The sequence below is a fragment of the Oryctolagus cuniculus genome, chromosome 1, assembly GCF_964237555.1.
Source record: "Oryctolagus cuniculus chromosome 1, mOryCun1.1, whole genome shotgun sequence".
In the NCBI taxonomy this organism is placed as follows: Eukaryota; Metazoa; Chordata; class Mammalia; order Lagomorpha; family Leporidae; genus Oryctolagus; species Oryctolagus cuniculus.
This window is the reverse complement of record NC_091432.1, coordinates 171,725,972-171,745,458: the sequence shown is the minus strand read 5'-3', so window position 1 is coordinate 171,745,458 and position 19,487 is coordinate 171,725,972. Positions and strand designations below refer to the sequence as shown.

At 37.7% G+C, this 19,487-nt stretch overlaps 1 protein-coding gene across 2 annotated transcripts in view; it reads left to right on the top strand.

The window, feature by feature from the left end:
- Positions 1-19,487, top strand: part of PTPRD (protein tyrosine phosphatase receptor type D) — a 1,630,925-nt gene that overhangs the window by 896,146 nt on the left and 715,292 nt on the right. For both annotated transcript variants that reach the window (XM_070051957.1, XM_070051959.1), the window contains one exon: positions 10,463-10,501. The gene's annotated coding sequence lies outside the window, so the exon portion shown is untranslated. The remainder of the gene's footprint in view (positions 1-10,462; positions 10,502-19,487) is intronic.

Below are 19,487 nucleotides of genomic sequence, written 5' to 3'. Positions count from 1 at the left end.
GGAATTCAAATAAAAACTAACCAGACATGGAAAAATTGGTGTTTTTCCTTAATAAATATAGAATTGAAAACATGGGACCTGTAGGGACTCATCCTTTTTGTAAAATGCCCCATCTTCAGTCTCCAGTTCCATCCTTCTTCTGGCCTTGCTCCAATACCAGTCTCTCCAAGAAGCCTTCTCCCATCCCTTCTATAGGACAGTTTTTGTACTTTCACTTAAGACATATTTTTATCTGAGTACTTATTTGTCAGATGTCTCTTTCCTTTGTACTCTAGTTCTTTATGCACATACTTTGTCTTCACTACCCAGTCAATAAAATCCTTCAAGAAGGAATTCACACTTTAATTAATTTATATGGTTATTGAACAACTGTATGTTGTCAATCTAGTAGGTGCTTAGAACCATCTAGGTATGAAGAATACAAATATTGACTAAGGAAATAGCAACATGTCCCTTCCTGAAGTTTCTTACAGTTAAGCATGATAGGACACGTAAGTACTTAGCAAAAATTGCAGTCTATAGCCCATAGCTTGTATATTGGATTCACTTTTATACCCTTCTAAATATCTTAGTTCGCTATCAAATGAACAAATGTGGATTCTACCTTGGTCCTAAAGATAAACAATGGATAAAACTGGTGAAGAAATAAAAGGAAAACAAAGATGATGTATGGGTTCTTAGGAGCGCTGTGACTCTCACCAGCCCAGATCAATTATTCCTGCTAGCCTTAGCCCTGAATCTTTTTTATTGGCTGCATTTCCTCTAGGCATGGTATATTTCAAGTATTAAGGGCAATTCTAGAGGGGCAGCCAGATGGAGTACAAAACACATTGCTTTCAAAGCAGAAGATTTGTTATGTACAAAAAAGATAATAATATTAGTCTGTGATAAGTGCTGATTGAGAATACAGATATTAAATAGTACAGGAAACAATAAATCTTACACTCCTCAGAATAAAATTTATGGGGTAGATGTACTTACCAGATAATGAGAAAGGGACACACACATCTGGAGAAAAGACCCAGCATGGCCCAAGTGATCCAAAGGCAGTAAGACAGAGCATGGAACATCTGGTGTTTCTTAGATTTCATGGTTGAGGGTTGTATTCCTGCCAGGTAACATTTTGATGATAAATAGAAAAATGCCATCTACATTCTTTCATGGATTTTTTTTCAGACATTTACTTTTGTTAGCTGGTTTATGCTTGATATATTTTTCTTCCATAGGCTCCATGATTCCACACTGTCTTTGTTCTCTTCCTATTTCCATGACTTAGCAATTTGTGTAGAACATCCTAACCAACCATTAATGTCAATACTCCTGATGGTTCAGTTTGCATGGCTCTGCATTTGAACAATCAACAAATCACCACCTGAAATTGTACTGTCATGCTTGGCCTCTACATTCATTTCTGTCAACATGATTATCAAATCTCTATCTTCAGTTTGACTGTATCCCTTCCACTCCTCCAAATTCTACTTTCATTTAACAAAAAAAACCTGAACTACATTTTTTCATGGATATCCTAACATTACATCAGACCCCAGCCATCTACCTTTCCTTACATTATTCTTCCATGGAGATATTCATCATCATCAGAAATCTTTCAGGGCTTACAAAATTCTTCCCACAAAAGTAAGTTCTCTCACCGGATTCCATTATCATTCTTACTGTCTGTAAATATATAATGTCAGGCATATTTGATTCCTCCCTCTTCCTATTTCTGTGTCTAGTTACTAGGTTAATTATTCTGAGAGCTTTTTCTAATGCCTCTGGCATCAGGAACAACCTGCAATATATTTATTGAGTCAAAGTAACCAGACACAAAACACTGTATATTGCCATACTCCCTCTCCCCATTGCCACCTGCTTCATTTTGCCTTTGGCATTTCAGGTGTGGTCCTTTGAATAGATTATCTTTATCTAGCTTCTAGGCAGTCAATGCTTTTTAATGTGATTTCTTTTCTTTAAAATACATATTTAATAACTCCAACCTGCTTGATGCTGTCCGACAGAAATTTTGTTTACATTATAGCATAACAACATTATATTATAAAATATAAAAAGAAATATAAAAATTAATGTTGATAGCAGTATTATATGTAAATATTTAAATGATAGTTATTAATAAAAATGCCCTATAGTGAGTCTTTGAAATCTCATGTTTCAATCTAAGACTAGCCATAGTTGAAGCTTTCAATAGCCATATGTGGCTAGTGGTGACCAAATTCAACAATGAAACCCTATAATATACATTTTGCCTCCCATTTCCATTCTGTACTCATTCCTTTACCTTTCTATTTCTCTGTCTTTAATATCATTAAATCCTGATAATGTTTCAAATGTCTCCCAGCTTAAATTGTGACTTTGCTGAGCAATTTTCCTTAGCTACCACAAGGTTATAATCTCACCTCATCAGGTGTCATGTACTACTTTTGCAATTAATGCATAAAAGCAGACTCAAGCCAGATTATCAGGGCCTTGAAGACTGATACTCCTGTCTGTCACTCATATCACTTAACAGAATTTCTTTCATAAAGAAGACAGTAAATATCTGTTGGTGAAATGATGATAATATGGAGTTACTATGATATAAGTGAAAAAATAGATTTTTAATCAACCATCTTATGTAATTTACCGGTTGACTATATTAGCCTAATACACTATGACTAATTTTATTGTGAATTTATAGAGTTCAGTAGAGGTTTATTTTCTAAAATGTAAAATGTAACATGTATTCTTATTTTGGAAAGATTAAATATCATAAATAAAAAAGTAGCACATTAAATGGAAAGTCAAGTGAAACTGGTGTAATTTTAGCTTTGAGATTTATTTGTATATGCAGTGATGAGATTATTGATATCCAAAATATAGTGAGTATAATAGTGTTATAGAAAGTATAATTTAGTGAGCTCCAACAAGAATTGTCTGATTATCTTATCAGTATGGAAGAATTCTCAGAAACATATTTAGAAGATTTAATAAAAGAATGTGTTGGAAGTGACTTGATAAGGGATCTCCAACATCAATTTGGGGTAGGAAGGTTTTGCACAGTTACTCTGTGGATGTGTTTAAAGGCTGAGGTAAGCGCTTTGTTAGAGAATGGCAAACGCGATAGCGGGTTAAATGCTTACATACACAAGGAGCCCTTGGTGAGATTTCATGCAAAGAATTGCAGATTAAAGTAATGAGTCCTGGTGTAGAGAGTGAGCAGCTGAATGTGGCTAACAATTTCCTTCATCACAGGGGATTGGTGTAAAAGTTACTATCAGTTGATATCAGATGGAAACAGAAAGCCTTGGTGGTTAGTTTCAAGGACAATATTCAATAATATATTATGAAAATATAGGGTAAGTTTAACAAAGCAGATCTTACTAAAATTCTAAATCTGTAATTTGTAACTCCAAATTACAAACTCTCCCATCATCAAACATCATGCAGGCCTGCTACAACCAACATCAGCTCCATGATATGTGGTAGTGCTTTCCAGATGTATTCTAATTTTAATGAAAACATTTGAAGCTTGAAGGTGTCATGGTACAAATACACAGTACAATAGCTGGCATTAGGGAAATTTGGTTGAAAGCCCAGCATCACAATTAAAATTATACCATATTCTTCCTGTAGGACTAATTTTGGGGTAGGCATTATGGCACAGCTATAAAGCTGCAGCTTGGGACACCCACATGTTATATCAGCATGCCTAGAATTGAGTCCTTACCTGGTTTCGATCTACTTCCTGCCAGTGCACCTGGGAGGTAGCATATAATGACCCCCAGTACTTGTGTTGCTGCCACCCACGTGGGAGAACTGACTCCTGGCTTTGACCTAACCCAGCCCTGGCTGTTGTGGGTATTTAGGAAGTGAATCAGTAGATAGAGGATCTCTCGTGTGTCTCTCAATTTGTGTGTGTGTGTCTCCCTTTCCCCCTCCACCTGCCTCTCCGTCTCACTTTACTCTCCTCCCCTTTCTGTACTCTGCCTTATTAAAAAAAAAAAAAAAAAAGACTGATACTAAAGTCCAAACTTACAATATTTACAAGAGTAATTGTTAAAAAAAATTATTCTTAACTTTGACCACAAATAAAATTAAAGATCCTATAGTGTGCATGTACATTTCAAGGGTTTGTTCCTCACACAAGAGCTGTTATCAAATGGATAAAAACCTAACCTGCAAATACATGGGTTGTATATTTATTCATGCTTCTTATTACTAGCATTATTGTTAATTTAAGTGCAAGCAAAGAATGCCATGTAGAGAAGCAAATTCTATCTTGATTGATGGTTACATTTGGAAAATCCAACCAGAAAAGTGGAGGAGACAGGTAGTAAATGGGCTGGACAAAATTCAGGATAAGTGCAAGATGTTGTGCAGGAAAGCTGAGGTACAATCGGAAATAATAGTGGGAAGGGCACCAGACTTTGCAGGTGCCGAAGCCAAGGATGGAGACTGGAGTAGCCAGTCAAGGGGAAAAGCCATAAATGAGGGAAAGAAATAGTCACTCAAACAGCCGAGGCTCAGACAGGCAAACAGGAGTTCAGGAGGCAAAGCTCTGGAATGGGAGATTTCCTCTTAGAAAGTCAATGGAAGCTTGATTTTGAGGGCTTGGTGAGGCTGAAATATGTGAGTAGGAGAGGCCAGCTTAAGAAAAGAGGTTTGAAACAGGGAATAGACTAAGACTGAAAAAGCTATGAAAGTCTTGGTAGTTACACATTTTATTAAAATGAGGCAGTTTATTTTTCAGAAATCTAATACCCAAGAAAGCTACTGAAACTGTAAATGTTTTTACAGTATGAAAAGCAACACAGAAAACTGGTGAATGTTTGAAGATAAGAAACAGAAACCAAAGCTGTAATTCTTTTTTATTTTAAGGTGAATCTTGGAATATGTTAATCCTGGAAATGTTAAAGTCCTCATTAGTCTGCTTAGTCAAATTTGGACATTTATAGTTAAAGTATTTAATGTATAAAAAAATTATTACAGGTAACCATAGAGAATAATTGCTAAAATAGATAATTAAACAAATATCATGAGTCTTCAAAAGGCTTGTGGAAAATGCCAATTAGAAAACTTATGGGCCGGCACCACAGCTCAATAGGTTAATCCTCTACCTGCGGCACCCACACCCCGGGTTCTAGTCCCAGTCAGGGTGCCGGATTCTGTCCGGGTCGCTCCTCTTCCTGTCCAGCTCTCCGCTGTGGCTCGGGAGTGCAGTAGAGGATAGCCCAAGTGCTTGGACCCTGCACCCACATGGGAGACCAGGAGAAGCACCTGGCCCCTGGCTTCGGATCAGTACAGTGCGCCGGCTGCAGTGGCCATTGGGGGATGAACCAATGGAAAAAGGAAGACCTTTTTCTCTGTCTCTCTCACTGTCCACTCTGTCTGTCAAAAAAAAAAAAATGAAAAGAAAACTTATGTACAAATTTCAGAAATTTTTGCACTAAAATAAACCATTACTAGGTTGCAACATGTCTGAACAAAATCTAGTTTGAGGCACCAACAAGAATAACATATCAGTTTGAAAAAAATCTCCTTTTGGGCATTGTGGCTTAGAGGGCTAAGCCACTGCCTGAGACACTAGCATTCCATATGGGTGTCTGTCCAGGTCCCTGCTCATGGCCTGGGAAAGCAGTGGAAGATACCCCAAGTTTCTGCACCCACCTGGGAGACCTGGAAGAAACTCTTGTCCTGGTTCCTGGCTCCTGGCTCCTAGTTTTCGCTTGGCCTATCCCCAACCATTGCGCCCATCTGGGGAGTGAGCCAGCAGATGAAAGCACTTTCTCTCTCTCTCTCTCTCTCTCTCTCTCTCTCTCTCTCTCCCCCTCCTCCTCCTTCTCCCCCTCCCCTCCTCCTCCCCCTCCCCCCTCCTCCCCCTCCCTCCATGTCTCTCTCTCTCTCCTCTCTCTCTCTCTCTCACTTGCTCTCTCTCTCTCTCTCTGTCTCTCTGACTTTCAAATAAGTATATACATCTCTAAGAAAAGAGCCCCTATCAGGGGAACATGAATACTGCTAAAATTGAGACATACATTTATAGTGAAGTTGAGGTGAAAGCATGTTGATGTCATTGAGACTTTAAGAAAATTTGTGGGGAAGAGGGAACGATTTCCCAAAAAGTAGCATTTTACTAGTGGATAACCCATCTTAAGGGATGAGATGGTATTGAAGTTGAAGCCCACAGTAGCAGACCATCCACATGACTTTGTGAGGAAAATATTATTCTTGTCCATCCTCTAACTGAAGAAGACAGATTATTAACAGTAGAAACAATATCTAATGCCAGAGACATCTGAATTGGTTCATCTTACACAGTTCTGACTGAAAAATTAAAGTGAAGAAAACTTTCTGCTCAGTGGGTATGAAGACTTTTGCGGGGCCAGCGATGTGGCGCAGCAGGTTAACGCCCCGGCCTCAAGTGCTGGCATCCCATATGGGTGCCAGTTCTAGTCCCGGCTGCTCCTCTTCTGATCCAGTTCTGTGCTGTGGCCTGGGAAACCAGTAGAAAATGGCCCAAGTCCTTGGGCTCCTGCACCCATGTGGGAGACCTGGAAGAAGTTCCTGGCTCCTGGCTTCAGATCAGCGCAGCTCTGGCCCTTGTGGCCATTTGGGGAGTGAACCAGTGTATGGAAGACCTCTCCCTCTGTCTCTACCTCTCTCTGTAACTCTGTCTTTCAAATAAATAAAATAAATCTTAAAAAAAAAAAAAATTGCACTCAGATCAGCTAAATCAGCAATTCAGAAACTAAGGAAAACAAATGAAAAACTTTTCAACACAACCGACAACCAAAGGAATACATATCAAAACCATGTAAAACATTTACTTTAAAATTCAATTTATTTTCATTTTATTTGACAGGCAGAGAGACAGAGAGCGAGTGATCTTCCATCCCTGGTTAACTTCCTAAATGCCCAGAACAGCTAGGGCTGGGTCAGGCTGAAGACAGGAGCCTATAACTCAATCCACATGTGTAGAACGGGTGGCAGGGACCCAAGCACTTGCACCATCACCCCTCCCTCCTGAATGCGCATGGCAGGAAAACTGGATTGGAAATGGAGGAGTAGGGACTCGAACCAGGCACTCATATATGGGATAGACACCTGCCTCATATATATAATTTTATTTGTCATTTTGGCAAGAAATAAAGAATGATCATATCTACCATTAGCTGCAATGCAGGGAGGTAGGTGCTCTCATGTCTTGCTCGTAGGAGTGTTAAATGTGATAACCTTTGTTGCGTGCACTTTGTCAATAGGAGTTATAATTTTTGTAATTTCATATACTGGCTTGCTTGTGTCTTGCAGTTCATCCTAGGGAATTAATCATGAGTCATGCAAATATATACCATTAATGATATTGTCACAAAGTGACTTATACAAGTGAAAGCAGCCAAAACAGTAGCTTTCTTTGATGAATCTAACAAATTACATTTCATCCATAGAATTAAAATTTAACTGTGCAACACCTAACAATATTGTAGAAAAAAATTTTTAAATATTCATATAAAAGTAAGTTAAAAATGGAACTATAACACCATTAATGAATATATAAAAATATATATTAATATATATAAAAGAGACTATCAACTAATAGGATTATATTAGGTGATAGGATTATAAATGGCTTACATTTTCATGTTTCTCTTCAATGTATTTTATAAATTTGCAACACTGAATATTAATTTTTTCATAAAAGTGTATTTTTATAAATTGAAAAAATGAGCTATGAAATGATGTTTAATGCTTTAATGATAACCAAATGTGAGATAATGAAAGTGAGCAATAATAGAGGGAGTAGGGAAAAGAAAGTCAATTATAAGATTTAAAAAGAAGCTAAGTATAAAAAGAGAAATGGGAAAGATGTGTGAAGCATACTTCAAAATTGTTTTTTAGTGCAGATAATGTACCATGGGAAGACCCTGGACCTTTCATTTACTTTGTTTATTAGAATGTGACAACTTGCTATTATTTATCCATGAACCATAATGACTTGAAAAATTCTCAATGAGTGAAATTTGATGCACAAATTCAGTTCACTGAATATTTCCTCTGAGTAATATGTGTTATTTAGCTATGGTGTGTCATTATTATTACTATTGTGATGGTGTTATCTCCATAGTCTATAGAACTTTACCCTGCACAAAGCATTTTTATGCACTTGATCTCATCTATCCCCACTCAATCCCATGAAGTTGTTTGTATAGTTTCTTTTTTAGAAATGAAAAAAAAAAAAAACAAAAATTTAGTTAGCACAGTTGCATGATTTTCCCAAATCTCAGCAATGGTAAAGTCAATTGAAACGGATAAGGCCAAGTCTACTATGGATGATTGTCAAACTAAATATTACATTAAAAAGCACAATACACCCCAGCCATGAAATTCCTACATTTATTTTCCTTCTGTAATAATAAGTTCCTATTCCAACATAGTTAGCTCTGTTTCTATGCTGATTTTGAAGCATCACAGTATATATTTTAAGACTTCCTTCAACAGTTTTTTCCACATTTGAAATACATGGTACAAGGAAAGAGTGTTCAATTGTGTTGACTTATTTGAAAATTTTTTCAAGTTCTATACTACATTTATAGTTTGATATAACAAGTATGCATATAACAAAATGTAAAATTTATTTGAGATGTTCTTTAGGTGGCATAATTAATGTCTTTTAAATAATAGGTTAAATGTCCCAAAAGCCTTGGAAAATAACTTAAATATTAAAGAGGGGGCAAATTGCATTAATTGTAAAATATTATATTTTCATTTCCTACCTGTATTGTGGAGGTTTACACATAAACATTAGAAAGAAGTCTCTGGAGCCAGTATTATGGCATAGCAGGCTAGGGTACCTCCTGTGATGCCCGAATCTCATATATGCGCTGATTTATGTCCCAGCTGCTCCTTTCTGATCCAGCTTCCTGCTAATAGCCTGGGAAAAGCAGCAGAAGATGGCCCAAGTGCTTGGGCCCCTGCACCCATGTAGGAGGCCCAGAAGAAGCTCCTGGCTCCCTGCTTTTACTGGCCCAGCCTGACTATTGCAGCCATATGGGGATTGAACCAGTGCAGTGGATGGAAGATCTCTGTCTCTCTGTCTCTCTCTCTCTCTCTACATCAGCAGCACCGTACATTCAGTTGCACAAGCCAGAGACCTGGCATTCATTCTTGCCTTCTTGTTCTGCCTCACCCTTGTGCCCAATGCCTTGGCCAGCCTTTTCTTTCTTCCTGCTAACCATATCATGATCATTTCAGCATTCTTTACCTCCATTGCAAATATGGTGGTTCAAGCCTCCTTGCAGAATTTCATCTTCACGTCCAATCACTGTCTCCTCAACCTGGTCATTATACTGCAACCAAAGAATCTTTTAAAACGAAAGTTGCAATGATTCTAACCCCCACTAATTTCCATATACTTCACGGTTTTTATCAAGTATTTATTTCATATCCTTCCACTTCTTTTTACAGACTTTTATTAAGGTACAATTGACATATAGTGTGCATGTTAGATACTTTTACGAGTTTGGATACATGTATATACCTATAAAGTCATCATCACTATCAAGAAAACAAACATATGCATCAATTCCAAAGTATATTTTGTGGCCCAAATTTCTGCTTTCATCTTCCTTTGCTCATCTATGTCTGCAGGCAGCCACTGGTCCTCTTTATATCACTCAAGGTCAGGTGGCATTTGCTAGAAGTTTACAGAAATAAATAACTCCACCAGATAAATTGCTCACAGAGTCTCAATTAATTCTCTATTTCCACTCTCTAAAAAAGGGGAAAAAAAGTGTTAATGTGAGAAAAATTAATGAACATCCTTGGGAAAATCCCAGCATGGTTGTACAAGTTTTTGAATGGTTGTAAATTACAAACCTCCAGACATTCATGAACTTATGTCTTTCTCAACCCTAACAAAAATTATACTAATAACAAAATTTCAGGTTTTTAATTAATATTTTCCCAAGTCTCTTCTTCATCCTTATTTAAAACCTAGCTCTGTCCCCTTTTATTTAATCATAAATTGGGGGAGTCTATATTTCTTGAGAACCTGTGATGTTATCCAAGCAAATCTTGACAAAGTTTTACAAGGCAAGGACTATTTCCTTTGGTTAGAATGCTTTGCAAATATTTACAACACATATTTGTTTTAATTTGTTAATATTTGATGATCTATGTATTATCTTTCATAATAACATGATTTTAAGAATGAAAATGAATATTTTTAAACCTCCCATTCCTTTTCCAGAATAATCAATGCATGTTTTGCTTCTTGTTGCTTTAAAAGGAATATTTTAAATTGCTCTTTGCAGCAAAGATGAAAGAAAATGCCAAAATACAACTAATTTCATATCATATTGGAAATTGACATTTTCTACAGTTAAATAGTAAAAATATGCATCACCTAAATGAGCAGTATTTTAATCGCATCATTTTCACATTTTAATTGTTGTTACATTTCTTCTTTGTTTAGGGAGACATCTGTTGTGCACCCGTGGGATCTAAAGAACAAGTAAGACTTAAAATGTGCTCACGTTTTTCCTTGACTTTCACATTTTCTTTGTTTTATTACTTGATAGTGTTCCTGTATAGTAATACATTGTAGTTTCTTTTAAAAAAAACTATTAGCAGTTTTATTATGGAGGAGGAAGAATAAAAAGGAACTCTCAATATTTTCAGATGACTTGGAGTCTAAAAGACCTATATAAATTTTCTATGTGTGTTAGGAAAACATAAAAACATTTTAGATGGAGTGAAATTCCAAGACCCAAGTAGTTGATTTGCTTTCATGGTCAAGAGTAAATATGAATCAATTCAGTGAATTTTCACACGGTAAATTTTTACAATGTATTCATTGCTCTAATTGCTGTTTTCTAACCCCAACCTGTCAGTGAGCAGTTCATTTGCTTTTCCAAATCTACCTTATGTGGAACTATGCTTTTATTAGTATTAGAGAGTCTGGACAACGTGTGATTCAGCCAATTTGGGGGATTTTGAGGGTAGTGACTTCTGAGTTAATCAAGTAAGGAAGAGAAAGAGTGGACTACTGGTCTAAAGGAAAGCAAATATGTAATTGGAGAACTGAAAATAATAAGGAAGAAAGAAAGCAAATCTCCATAATAACAAAAGAATAAATAAATTGAATTTGCAAAAAATACATCTAATTCATCAAAAATGAGATAGAACAAATTAAAATTAAAGATTGGAAACTAATATGAGATAAGCACAAAGTATGCAATAAGTAGTACTTGAGTGAAAGAGAGAAAGAAAAGAGCAGTAAATATACCAGAAGAAACAAGTTCCATTTCTAATTTTTGATATTTAGCTTATTTGGCAATTTAGTTAATTGAATTTAGAACTTGACAAGTTTAAATATAGACTCATTGAATATTTTTATCTGTTTTATTGCACAAGAAAAATTCTAGTTATCTTGCAATTATTTGATATTTCTGAGAATCTTGCTTTATGCTCAGTTTAAACCATTTAAGCATTTTTAAATGAAGAAAATGTCTCTTGATTTATTTTAAATCTTACTGGCGTTCAAAATTTTCTGTACTCGTGAAATCACTTGACTTTTAAAACAGGGAAAATCATGTCTTTAGAGAGGTGAAATAAGTCATTAAAATGTATTTCTAATCCACAGAAAGCATATGTTAAACAATTCCAATTTACAGTCAGAACAGTTCAAATTACTCCCACATTCAGCAACACAAAGCCCCAGAATTACCCTGTAGTTATCCTGTAATTGCTATGTGCTGGCAATGGAAAGGTTAACAGTAGTGCTGATCTCAATTATAAGGTACAGATTTACCGCAAAAACTGTAGAAGTGAGTTTTTCTATGTCAAAGTGTAAACCATAAAACTTCAGCAAGGTAACCTCCCTTTTATTGGCAGAAAGATACAAATTAGTAAAGCTTCCTTTACAGCAGCACTTGGGGAAGTGTGGCTCTAAGAACATGGTTGTTGCTGTTGATCATTGGTTTGGGGGTGGTTATTATTTGTTAATCCTTTATTGCCACAGCAAAAGGACTCTAAGAGTTTAAGTGTCTTGAAGGAAAATTTTTGGTTACTTGTGATCCATTATGTACAAAGCTATCACTACTAGTCCATCATCCATTATTTTTATAACTATAGAGCAGAGTTCATTGAGGGCAGAGTAGAAGCACCCATTAACTCTAATTCCAAGACGCTAATGAAATCCAAACACCACCACTAGAAGCCACTTAATCTCTCTGGACCTTAGTGTTTTCATGTTTAAAATGAAGAAAATGAGGCTCACTAGGCTAATCCTCTGCCTGCGGTACCAGCACACCGGGTTCTATTGCTGGTTGGGGCACCGGTTCTGTCCCAGTTGCTCCTCTTCCAGTCCAGTTCTCTGCTGTGGCCCGGGAAGGCAGTAGAGGATGGCCCAAGTGCTTGGGCCCTGCACCCACATGGGAGACCAGGAGGAAGCACCTGGCTCCTGGCTTCGGATCAGTGCAGTGCACGGGCCGTAGTGGCCATTTGGGGAGTGAACCAATGGAAGGAAGACCTTTCTCTCTGTCTCTCTCTCTCTCACTAACTCTGCCTGTCAAAATAAATAAAGAAAATGCTCACAGGATGGCTATGGCAGTTGAGTAACACAAACGACTACAAGAATTACATTAGATGTTTGTACTTGTGATTCAAATTTATCACTTTTTAAAACAAACTTTTGGGGGTTGGATTAGCATGTAAAGAACATCTGATTGTCCCCATTTTTCAGATGTATGTCAGTAAAACTTAATAACATGACCTAAGTGACACAAATACAAAATCAAAGGAGTTAGAATTGGAACCCAGAATTTTTTCCAGTATGTGTGTGTGTGTGTCTGAGCAGGGAGGGAGGGAAAGAGAGACATTGAGAAACCCATCTTTCCACCCACTGATTCACTTCCCAAAAGCCCACAATAGCTGGGACTGAGCTAGGTCAAAGCCAAGATCTTGGAACTCCATTTGGATCTCCCACATGGATGGCAAGAACCCAGGTACTTGAGCCAGCACCTGCTACCTCCCAGAATGTGCATTAGTATGAAGTTGAATCAAAAGCAGAAGCAGGACTCAATTGTAGGCATTTGGATATAGGACACAGGTGTCTCAAGCAGCAGCCCAACCCATTGCACCACAATGCCCAACCCCAGTGGAATATTTTCAGTGGAAATATCTGGGGGAGAATTATCAAAGGGATTTTTCTCCACACTGGTGTGAGGAAAATGTTTAATGGGAAAGACAAATGTTAGGTGTTATCAGAGTTTCAATTACTCTATGATCAAGGTGACGACTGATGAAAGACACAGTGAGACAGTCTCAGAGTTGTGCCTTGAACAGCCCTGTGGGAGGTACTAGTAAGTATTTAAAAAAGAAAAAATCCTGCAACACTTTCCTACTTGGCCAGTTAGCAGCAGATTCCTCAAGTTCTACTGTGTATGCATTAAAGACCCAATTCTCCTTCATCCTTGTGATAGTCTGGGAGAGTGAAGCTCTAGGTTCTATACTTCTATTTATTGCATTCCTCTTCTCTGCGACAAACAAGCAAAAACACCAGAGCTCTTTTGTCTGTATGCCTGCCTCTGTGTTTCTGCTGATTGTGAGAAATCTTTGGTTCATCTGAGTTACTGTGAGAATACTTGCTGGAGTCAGGGAAGAAGATAATATTATATCCAAATGCGCACTGAACAGTTCCTTCAACACTGCAGTCTCTTCAACTTCTTTAAGAAAGAACAAAGCAGCCGATAGAAAAATAATTAAAATATGCTCTTGCATGGGTAGCTGGTTATTTAATTTTTTAGTTAATTGTTTCTTATTAACTTCATTAAAATTTGCCTCTTTTATTTTTTCTAGACAAATTAATCCTAAATAGTCATAATGTTGAAAAAAATCCACATTTAATCCTCTTTATACTCCTTCATACATGTATCTACTCACTCATACATACACACACTTATACACATGTATACATAGAATTTAGAAGGGTCTTTTGCTCATTTCAATGGAATATTCTATTTTATATTTTTAAAAATAAATAATGCTGAAAATTTTGGATGAGTTGAAATAACTGAGCCTTAAATGTACTATTACATCTCCATACCTTAAATAATCTATACCTATACATATCTAAACAGTGCGTTTTAGGTCATCATCTTGCTTGAGAAACAGGAGGCTAAATGTGTTTAGAAGTATGCGTTCATTGTACTAATATCGTAATATAGATTCTCCTTCCTCAGATTGTCTACAAAGTAAACATACCACTTGATAAAGATGACAGTAGAGTTAACTAGATTGCCATACAGTTGTACTGTTATTATCATAGATAAACACACTTACTTCCTCTTTGGATTATTCCAAGGAATATTTGGACAAACATAATGCTATCTTGCGGATTGATTATGATCTTATTCATTCTAAGTAATCACATACGTATCCTTCATACTTTTATAAAACTCAACGTGTAGAAAAGTTCAGAGGGAAAACGTGGGTTATAAGATGACATTTTTAAGGCACAACTGAAAACAGGGGTTGAGACAATTTGGATTTGTAAACAAGAGAAGGATCTAAATTGCACAATGTAGGCACATTTCCAGCTAGACTGTGAGAACCCAGCATTACTTGGGATCATGGAGAAGTCTTATTTAAAAATATCAACTTTATTCATGAAGCTCAAACAATAAATGCTTCCAGAAGGAAATGAGGTAATAACAATGGACCAAACAGTTGTTTATTCTGCTACTCCTTTATTTCCAAAGAGAGTTATTGTTTCTCTGTGACTTTTAAGAAGAGCTTACAATTTACTTGCTATTGAAAAACATACATTTTTGGTAACAACTACTGATTATGAGGATTAGATGGCATCAAGAGGACATAAGAACAACAGCCAAGAGTCCAGGATCGACGGAGCATTCGGATGAGTCTCATTGTGAGGCTGGCTAACTGTAAGAGGCACCTGACAAAGGACTCATTCTACCTAGAAGCCGCAGCTTATACATTGACAATTTCAGGCCGTAAAGACCCTACAGTGAAGGAAATAAATGATTATGTTAGTGGGATGCTGATGTTAGAAGCTATGTTGACAGGGAGACTTTCATCACCATTAGAAAAAAGATAGTTAATGCCTCCCCATACCCGTTCCATTCAAGTATTCCTTGGATTTGGATTTTGATACTATTCTGGGTAGCTATCTTAGGACAGAGTTGCTTCTGTCTACATTACTCATGTATTTGGTAATCATGCCATAATGCTAAAACTTTGCTTTGCTGTGTTTGTTGTGTGTGTGTGTGTGTGTGTGAGTGTGTATGTGTAAAAATCCATAAATACATGGAGAAACCAGTACCTAGGAGGGCTGTTTGATGCTAGTGAATTAACTAAATTAATTTGCTTCTAAGGCTGCCTACAATGCAGTAGGGAAAGGAAGAGGAACAAAACTGTGGCTTCTGCCAGTTAGGCAGAAAGTTAATTTACACTTAATTTTCAAAACAATATCCATAGGCCAGAGCTGTGGCTTAGCAAGCAAAGCTGCTGCCTGCGAGGCTGACATCCCATATGGGCACTGGTTCAAGTTCCGGCTGCTCCACTCCCAATCCAGCTCCCTGCTAATGCGCCTGGGAAAGCAGTGGAGGATGGCCCAAGTGCTTGGGGACCCTCTGCCCAAGTGCTTGGAGACCCTTCACCCAAGTGGGAGACCCGGAAGAAGCTTCTGGCTCCTGGCTTCAGTTTGGCCAGCTTCAATCGTTGCAGCCAGTATGGAAGATCTCTCTGTCTCTCCCTCCCCTCTCCCTCTCTCTCTGTGTAAATCTGCCTTTAAATTAAATAAACAAATCTTAAAAAAAAAAAAGAAACAGTATCAATTAAACATAAACTGTTAACAAACACAGAAATAAGGATCTGTTTCTGTTTGAAGATTGTTATTATGTCTGCCCTTTCTTTACCATCATCAATGATCAATGATAGGATCTAACAGTGTCCACACAGCACTGTGGGATACTCCCATGGCACATTTATTTTTCCCATCACCTTGAGAGTGGTTTCCAAGATTAATTTTAGTGTCAGTGATACCGTATATTAATAACTGCCACAAAAGCTCTTCATAATACATCAGTGTTTAGCCTCTTTTTTGTTAGTTTGATGAAAGCTCTTAAAGCCCCAGATGTTGGGGAAAAATATCTTTGAAAAAATATCTGTGTTATGTACATACTTCTCTTTAACCCCTTTTTTTCTGTTTCTGTTAGTGTCATATGTTTTTTTCTGTTTCCCCTAGATATCTGCTCTAGCAGTTAAACTCCTGATTTAGAAGTCCATGTTCCACATCAGAGTTACTGGATTTAATATCTGGCTCCAGCTCCTGACTTCAGTTTCCTGTTAACACAGACCCTGGGAAGCAGGAGTGATAGCTCAAGTAATTAGTTTCCTGCCACTCTTCTGGGAGACTGGATTGATGTCCTGGCTTCCAGCTTCCAAGTAGCACAGTTCTGGCCAATGCAAGGAGGTGAACAATGATGGGAACTCACTCTCTCTGTGCCTCTTTCTACCTCTAAAATTTAAAAAAAAAAAATTCAGATACTCAAACTTTGTTGAATAATTCACCTAAGACAGTGACTATTTCATAGAGATTTGATATGAGTTTTTGAGGTTGTAGTCTAGTGAGCAGTGAATGCAAAGACAAGTTACAGATTTTCTTTTAGCAGTGCTGAGTTTTACAAAGTATTGTGAACATCTGAACCTGATGTTACAGGATGTAATGGCAAGTATACATCCTCCCCCACAACACACGCATGCACATGGCAAAGAATGGTGGTGATTCCGTATACTGGATGGCAAATTGGTAAAAAAAAAAATACATACATATATTATCAAACTTTAATTGATGGTGCTTGATAAAAATTTTTAGAAAAATGTACTATTCTGTGAATCATTTTTAAAGTCTATTTTTCATACCGCTTAAAGTAGAATAGTCATTAGACATTGAAAATAGCCTTTGTGAAATGAAAGTATCTTACCAATTTGATGATTAGCCACTTATACTAGAAATTGCCTATTACAGCTTCCTTGAGTTTATGGATCTCTTTTGTATTTTTCTTAAATACTGTAAATACTGATTGACTCATGGTACTCAATGTTTATTAACCAAGTGTGTGTTGAGCAAGTGTGTCAGTTTTCTATGCTTTATAATAAATTACCACAAACTCAGCAGCTTAATAAAACACATTGATTGCCTTCCAGTTTCTATGGATAGTTATGAGGGTGGCTTAGTTGTGTTCTCTGCATGCAAGAATTGTGTAAACCAGCACTTCATTCTCAACTGGAAACTTGGCTGGTGGGAGAATTCATCTCCTGCTAGCTATAAGACTAAGGGTACCATCTTTTAGTTGACTCTTGGCTAGGCTCTCTTGCAAATGGCATCTTGCTTCTTTTAAGTCAGCAAGTGGGAGGCAGGGCCTCTTCTCCAGTCTGATAGTAAAATGCAGTAAAATTCATAATCAGTAGAGAAAAATCCAATCATCTTTGCCAAATTCTATTAGTTACAGCATGTCATAGATCAGCTCATAGTCAACAGACAGGATTATAGAATGTGAGTAGCAAGAGGAAGAGAACACAAGAACCAACTTAAAGTCTCTCTGCTGGAATAGGGAGCATCACACGAACCAGTGCCAGGGGCAGACCTGAAATCTCATCTTTGAAATAGAATTTAAAATCAAATAAGAGGGGAAAAAATGTGTTAGGTTGGTCTTACTAAAGAAAATGTAAAATGGCTGTTAAAATAGCTGTAGGGTGTAGAATTGTCACCATGCTAGATTTATGAAAGTGCCACATCCACAGCATTTCCCATTACAAAAGGCTGAATCTTCAGGGAATGGTAACATATTCTTAGCTACTAGCAGTGAACAGCATGTGAAATGCTCATTGTTGAGTGCATCTGAGTCTTAGAACTTTGAATCAAACAGCTCCTTCTAAATGTACACCTCACTTCTCTGCTATTGTTTGGCCTGTAACAACCACAGAGGTGATTATATACTAAGTAATTATATGCTGTAGTTAATATGCATTTTACCATCTACTTATCCATAGGTCTGTTTTCTCAAATAACCATTTAATTCTATGATATTTCAGTCAAAAGCTCCAGGCTTACTCATTTTCCATGATGTGAGAATAATAGAAGAATTATAACCTATTCACCAAGGAGCTATGTGTTGGAATATGTGGGCCTATGTGAAATAGGAGAAGCCACATCTGATGATCTCCCCAAAACTCCCCACCTTTGTACCTTCCTGGGATACTAATAAAACAGATACTATTTCTGACTACTCCTAAAGACCATAATTGCCACTTTCTACTTAAGAATGTAACCAAGATGCATACTCCACAGTCATTCATAAGTTAGAGAAATCTCAGTTATGAGCCTGCTACATAGGAGCCCTAAGGCAAAGAGATTTTTGACACAGAAAATAATCATTATAAACCATAAACATTTTTAAATAATTAGATTTATGTATGCTAACTCTTGTTGGGGAAACCCTTTGTTTGTGTCTGTGGGGAGCAACTGAGACTAGACTAAGTTACTGGAATTAAGACTTATTCTATGCATCTGCTCTCCCACAGTATGGCGCTGAGAGAGAGACTAAACAACCTCTACGCAGCTGCCTCATCAGTTTGACTGATAAGCTGCAGGAGCTGATCCTGCTCCTGATTGGAGGAGAGCAGCGTGCTCGGCGTGTGGGTAGCAGAGTTGGGATTGGTGGAAGAGGACTATAAAGGAGGAGAGAGACAACATGCACCAGGAACATCTGAGGGAACATCTGAAGGAACACCTGAGCAGCCCCCAAGAGAGCCGGCGGGCGGTGTGCTGCTCCTCCGCGGAAGCGGGGAAAGTGGCAGGGGGTGCAGCCCCTCCACGGAGGTGGAGGGGTCGTCAGCTAACCTGGTACGGCGTCATTCCTCAGCAAGTGAGGGACCGGCAGCTAACCCGGGAAGAGCTGGGCAGAAAGAACAGCGCAGGGTCTAGTGTCGTTCCTCCGCGAATGGGGGAGCGACAGTGTCTGTTTTTCAAAAAGCATCATTAGCCCTCTCACATGCAACAGCAATCAAGTGATAATCCAGTGAGCGTGTATCAGTCAGGATTCTTTCTCAAATTGATGGCACACACAATAGAAGTCAAAGAGGGCTTAATACATTGATGATTTACAAAGGAATAGACAAGGCTGAAGGATAGGGAAACATCACGCACTGATCAGAAGCTACGTAATACAGCTGGACTTCAGGGGACACTGATGAGCACAGAAGGACCTAAGTGCTGAAGAGGGCCACCCAACAAGAACCTGACCTCAAGCAAAAAAATGGAACATATAACAACGTATGCCCTGGTAAATAGAGAACTAGGAAAATAAATGCTACACCTCCTTTTTTTTTTTGGCTTCCAATATTCTGCTGGTAGCTCCCATTGACTGAACTAAGCCACAAAGCAAGAGAGCTTGGTTGATGCAGTCCATAAA